Source organism: Grampus griseus (assembly GCF_964374135.1).
Source record: "Grampus griseus genome assembly, chromosome: 8".
Taxonomy (NCBI): Eukaryota; Metazoa; Chordata; class Mammalia; order Artiodactyla; family Delphinidae; genus Grampus; species Grampus griseus.
In genome coordinates this window covers 98538371-98544387 of record NC_139002.1, presented here as the reverse complement: position 1 = coordinate 98544387, position 6017 = coordinate 98538371, and positions in this window count along the sequence as shown.

The window sequence follows — 6017 nt, the reverse complement described above, 5'->3', positions numbered from 1 at the left end:
GAGAATTTAAGGTAATTTCTACTGCCTAGCATGGGGTGAGAGCACTTGAGCATTTGTTCCTTTGTTTACTGATGACTGGAGAGGAGGTAGGTAGCAAAGGGGGATAGGTGAGGGACCGGGTGGGCGAGACGGGAGAATCTGGAACACACCAGGTGTTTTATTTGTTTTATTCCTTTTAGCCAGGAGAGGACTTGGGGGGAGGGGCCGGCAGGCGGATTCATTCATTCATTCAATAAATGTTTTTTGAGCTGCTGCACAGGCATAGGACAAAGCCTAGAGTCCAGCCTGGCGATCCAGGCGGTCAGCAATGTGATGCCAACCTCTCCCCTGCCCTCTTCACCTCCCACCTCCAGGGACACAGAGCTCATCCCTGTGGACCCAGGTTTCTGGTTTAGGATCTGTGAGCACACCAGTTCTGCACTGGGGGCTCACCCTGTCTGCCAGGGAAATCTGCCTGGTCCACTGGGGTCCTGCTCAAAATGTCATCTCCTGTAAAAACCTTTCCTTGGGCTCTCCAGCAGCTCTGAGTCCCTAGGCCTTGGTCACACCCTTCCTGGAGACTGGCCCCTGCCATGACCACCTCTCCTCCCTTCAACAGGGAGCTCCAGGAAGCAGCATCTGGGTCTCACTAGACTCAGGGACTAGTGCCTGGTTGCCATGCATGTGGTACCAGTTAGGGCTTGTTGGAAGAATGATCACTGAATGAGTGGATTCTTTCTCGTTCGGGCTTCAGAACAAGAACTGCAAGGAGAGAGCATAGCACACGGGGTGGGGTGGGGCAGTATGAATCGGGAGCCGGGCCAACCCTTTTGGCATCCCAGCTCTCACCAGTGTGACCTTGGATGGAACACTTCTCCTCTACATCTCAGTTAATTTATCAGTGTGATTGGAGAGATAGACCTGCCTCCCTGGACTAGATTAGAAATTAGGTCAAGTGCCTAGCACATGGTAGGTACTTAACAGATCAAAGCTATCATTACAGTTAATATATTAAATTCAAAAGGATGCCTAATACCATGGATAAATAAAATGTGGTATGTCCATACGATGGAATGTTATTTGGCGATACAAAGGAATGAGGTATTGATACATGCTACCATATGCACGAACCTTGAAAACATTATGCTAAGTGAAAGAAGCCAGTCAGAAGAGACAGAATATAGTAGGATTCCATTCAGATAGAAAATAGGCAAATCTATAGAGGCAGAAAGTGGATTAGCTATTGCGTAGGGCTGCGGGGAAGATTAGTGACTGCTAACAGTAAGGGGTTTCTTTCCAGGATGATAAAAATCTTCCAAACTTGATAATGTGATGGTTGTACAACTCTGAATATACTAAAAACCACTGAGTCGTACGCTTTAAGTGGATGAGTTGTGTGGTATATGGATTATATCTGAACAAAGCTGTTATTTTTAAAAAAAGCCTGGATTCCTCAGGAAGTGCAGAGAACAGCTGTATCCAGAGAGAGTCAAGGATGATTTCTGGGGAAGATAGGTGCGTGAGAGAAGCAGCCCATGTGTACAGCCCTCATTTCTGTCCCAAGAGCCTCCCTCCTGTAACCTCTTCCTCAAATGGAATCAACCACTCTTTCAAACAAGGAAGCAAGCAACCCAGGGGTTTCACAACTTCCGATTTCACTCAGCAACAGGCTCCCAGTGCAACCCTCTGCTACCAACCTCAGCAGAGAGGGACTCGGGCAAATATGCCCCTGCTGCAGGCAGTGCCGGGCGGCGTCTTCCCTGGGGCAGGGGACAGTCCACCAGGAGGAGGAGGGCGCCTGCTCTTCAAAGGACGGCGACAGCGTGAATCAGAAACATTGTGTGACCATCTCCTTTAATCAGCCTCAATTTACAGGGGATCAAAGTTAGGCCCTGCGTGTAAGTTACATCCAAGATCATCCAACTGTCGCACTGTGGAGCTGGTATTTAAACCCACGTCTGTCTGACTCCTAAGGTCACATTCACATTCATTTTAGACATTACCTTTTGCCTCTTGTGTTTTTGGCCGCGCCGTGTGGACCCTCGGCAGGGCAGTGAAAGTCCTAAACGCTGGACCGCCACGGAATTCCTGACGTTACCTTTTCTTTACATTCATTCTTATGTAAGAAATAAGTAGTTGTTGTAAAGCAGATCAGAAAATAAAGAACTGCGTGAAAAAGAAATACCGCTGTTAATTGCAGCGCTCTGAGATACCATCGTGGCTAACAACTGTGTCCTCCCAGTGGTGCAACTGTGTGTGTGGTGACGGAAACCATCTCGTAGGCTCTTCTTTACGTCATCAAATAGTTGTCAAAAACGTGACTGTGGGGCTTCCCTGGTGGCACAGTGGTTAAGAACCTGCCTGCCAATGCAGGGGACGTGGGTTCGAGCCCTGGTCCGGGAAGATCCCACATGCTGCGGAGCAACAAACCCATGAGCCACAACTACTGAGCCTGCATGCCACAGCTACTGAAGCCCGCACGCCTAGAGCCATGCTCTGCAACAAGAGAAGCCACCGCAATAAGAAGCCCGCACACCGCAATGAAGAGTAGCCCCTGCTCGCCGCAACTAGAGAAAGCCCGCGCGCAAGACCCAACACAGCCAAAAATAAATAAATAAAAATTTTAAAAAACTAAAAAAACAAAAATGTGACTGAATGGCTGCTTACAACTCCATCTTATGGTTGTGTCACAACTCGATCCCCCACTCCATCCTGGGTCTCCCCTCACACACGTCTTGGACGTTGCGGTTCCCCCTCCCTTTCTGTCCCCCCCTCTGCTGCCTGAGCAGGGGGTCCCAGATGACAGTGAACCGTGAAAGCAGCCTAGGACAGGTCGAGAGTGTAAATAATAATAGAGCCAGAAGAGCCACTTTGGGAGTTTCTAGGGAATGGCATCACATCCTTTAATCTTCCCTTAATCGTGCTCACTGTTCTCCAGTCTGAAGGAATTGGCTGCCCGCTTCCCAGGGGCGTTGATCCTCTTCCCCTAATTCAAAGCTTGGTGTCCTAGCAGTTATGTCCCGGAGCGCCTTTTTCTTCCAGCCCCTTGGGGGATAGATGCTTCCCAAATGCACTGGGCGTGGCTCTGGGGCACAGCATTGAGTCCCTCCTTTAACGTTCTTTGGGAAGAACAATTCATCCAGGCTCCAGGGCACAGGCTCTGGTCCAGGCTCCGGTCCTTTGTTGGCGATGAGGACTTCACAGATGGGCCATGTCTGACCACTCCTGGGTCCACTGCTGCCCACAGCGGGGCTGACTCACTGGCAGGGTGATTAAACCCAGGACGTTGCTCAGGTCCCTCCGCATTCCGTTTGTTGAGTCCGGTGTTACCTCCCAGGCCTGAAGGTGGACTCAAGCAGTAGGTGCATGGGGAGAGGCTCTGGGCTTCAGACACTTACCAGCTGTGCGACCTCGAAGAAGCCCTTAATCATACGGAGCCTCAGTTTCCTCACCTGTACGAAGATAATAAGCAGTATGGGAGCTGGTTGGGAGGACTACAGAGGACTTTGGGGAATAAAAGGTAGAGGTACCTTGGGCTCGGCCGTGGACTGCCCCAGACCAACTGCCAGCTCTTTACCATGCAAGCTCTGGGACTTAGGTTCACGGTACCTTAGCTTCTCCATCTGTAAAATGGGGATAACAGTAGAACTACATCTTGGAGTTGTAAGGATTAAGCGAATTAATTTAAAGCACTTCAAACATGACATCAACCGCCTGGGATGCAGCAGGCATGTGGTGTGTGCCTGCCGTTACCAGTAACATCTGTGATTCCCTGGGGGACGGGCAGAGTGAGGGGCTCCAAACCTGACGGAGCCTGGAATGTCACTTCGTTTGTTCAGGGCAGAAACCACCCTGCAAGCATTTGCCCAAACTTGTTTCTGTCTAACAAAGCAGCACAGATTCTCTTGCATTGTTTCAAGTGGGAAAACTTCAAGACGAAAAAATGGCTTTCTAATTATCCCAAATCTTAAGCCAAAGTCATTGAAAACTCAATCTTCATATTCAATTTTTGCACTTTTTTTTGTTTCTTCAGTAGTCAATGCAGAAAATCTGTGAGCAGAGAACTGTCCATCACCAGGGATAAGGCTGTGTATTCCTTCTGGAGCCAGGGCCCAGAGGTGGCTGGGGCCCAGGGAGGAGCGTGGACAGACAGCCCTGGGTCTCGTGTCCTTGAACCGGTAGTAGCCTCTCCCTTCAGGTGAGGATAAATGAGGCTCCACATGAAAAACGCTTGGCCCTGGCACACAGTAGGTCCCGTAGTAATTTTTATTACATACACAATATCATGTTAAAGGTCAAGTGCACATTTTAAAATGGTTTTATTCTCCTTGCTTGGAATGCGTCCCATCCAACCCATCATTAACTCCTACAGTTCCTTCAGCTCTCAGCTCAGGTCTCCCTTCTTTCCTTTCCAGCCTGTTACTGAGTACAGATTTTCATTGCACCAGGTACTTCTCTAGCATAGAGCTTGTCACATTTGCCGTTCAACATACAGATTAAATAATAATAATAATGATGATGTAAGACTTCCATTAGGCTGGGAACTCTATGTGGGCAGTAACTGTATCTTTTATTACCCCCTGTATCCTCAGGACGTTGCACCCTACCTGGCACAGAATGGAGGTTCAAGAAATACTGAATGTAAGAGAGAGACAGGGACTTCCCTGGTGGTACAGTGGTTAAAATCCACCTGCCAGTGCAGGGGACACGGATTTGATCCCTGGTCCGGGAAAATCCCACATGCTGTGGAGCAACTAAGCCCGTGCGCCACAACTACTGAGCCTGCGCTCTAGAGCCCGTGGGCCACAACTACTGAGCCCCCGTGCTGCAACTACTGAAGCCCATGCGCCTAGAGCCCGTGCTCCCCAACAAGAGAAGACACCACAATGAGACGCCCACGCACCGCAACAAAGAGCAGCCTCAACTAGAGAAAGCCCACGCGCAGCAACGAAGACCCAACACAGCCAAAAATTTTTTAAAAAAGAAAAGAGAGACAGAAAGAGATAGAGACAAATGCAGAGAGATAGAAGGAAGGAAGGAAAGATAGGAGGGAGGGAGGAAGGGGAGAGGAAAGGGAGAGAAGAGAAGGGAAGGAAAGAAGGAAGGAATAAATGAATGTTTGAAGGAAGGAAGGAGCCTCTTTAACCTTCCACCACCCTGAGATTTCCGTTCCCCACCCGCAGGGACTTGCCTGTGGAAACCTCAGGGTGACTTGAGCCAGGAGGCTCTGGAGAAATTTGGGGTATTTCTGGGAGTATCATGTTGGGGGAGGTGATAAAATAAAATTTATATTTTATGACAAGAAAGATTTAAACATAAAAATTTTCTCAGCCCGTTTGGGCCTCCTCCCTCTCCTAATGAAGATGTGTGCCGTGCGTCTGCATTAATCAGACCTCCGTAGGAGATAACATTCCTTCTTAATCTCACAAAGCGTCACAATTCCTCAGGAGATAACCTTCCTTCTTAATCTTGTAAGGGGTCACAATGACCCACGACCCACTACTCACTGTACATGTAGACTTGGATTGTGTAAACTGTCAATAATACGTCATTTGACATATGACCCTTTGTCTCAAAAACTGATGTCATTGCTTTGATCCCTAACAGGTGGAACAGTCCTCAGAACTTTCCGAAAGACTGTCTCCTGGGTTATAACCCTCAGGTTGGCTCGAATAAAATTTTCCATTTCTGGGACTTCCCTGGTGTCCCGGTGGCTAAGACTCCACGCTCCCAATGCAGGGGGCTTGGGTTCGACCCCTGGTCAGGGAACTAGATCCCACATGCCACAACTAAGAGTTCGCATGCTGCAACTAAGAAAAAGATCCCGCATGCTGCAACTAAAAAGATCCCGCGTGCCATAACTAAGACCCAATGCAGTCAAATAAATAAATATAAAAAAATAAAAATTTATATTTTTTTCTTAGATTGACTATTGATTAATTTCTTTGTCAACAAGGGGACGGAAGGATGCATCCATCCTTAGCATCAGAATGCTGTCCCTCCACAGCTGGTCAAGAGAGAGGTCTATCTGGGGGGAA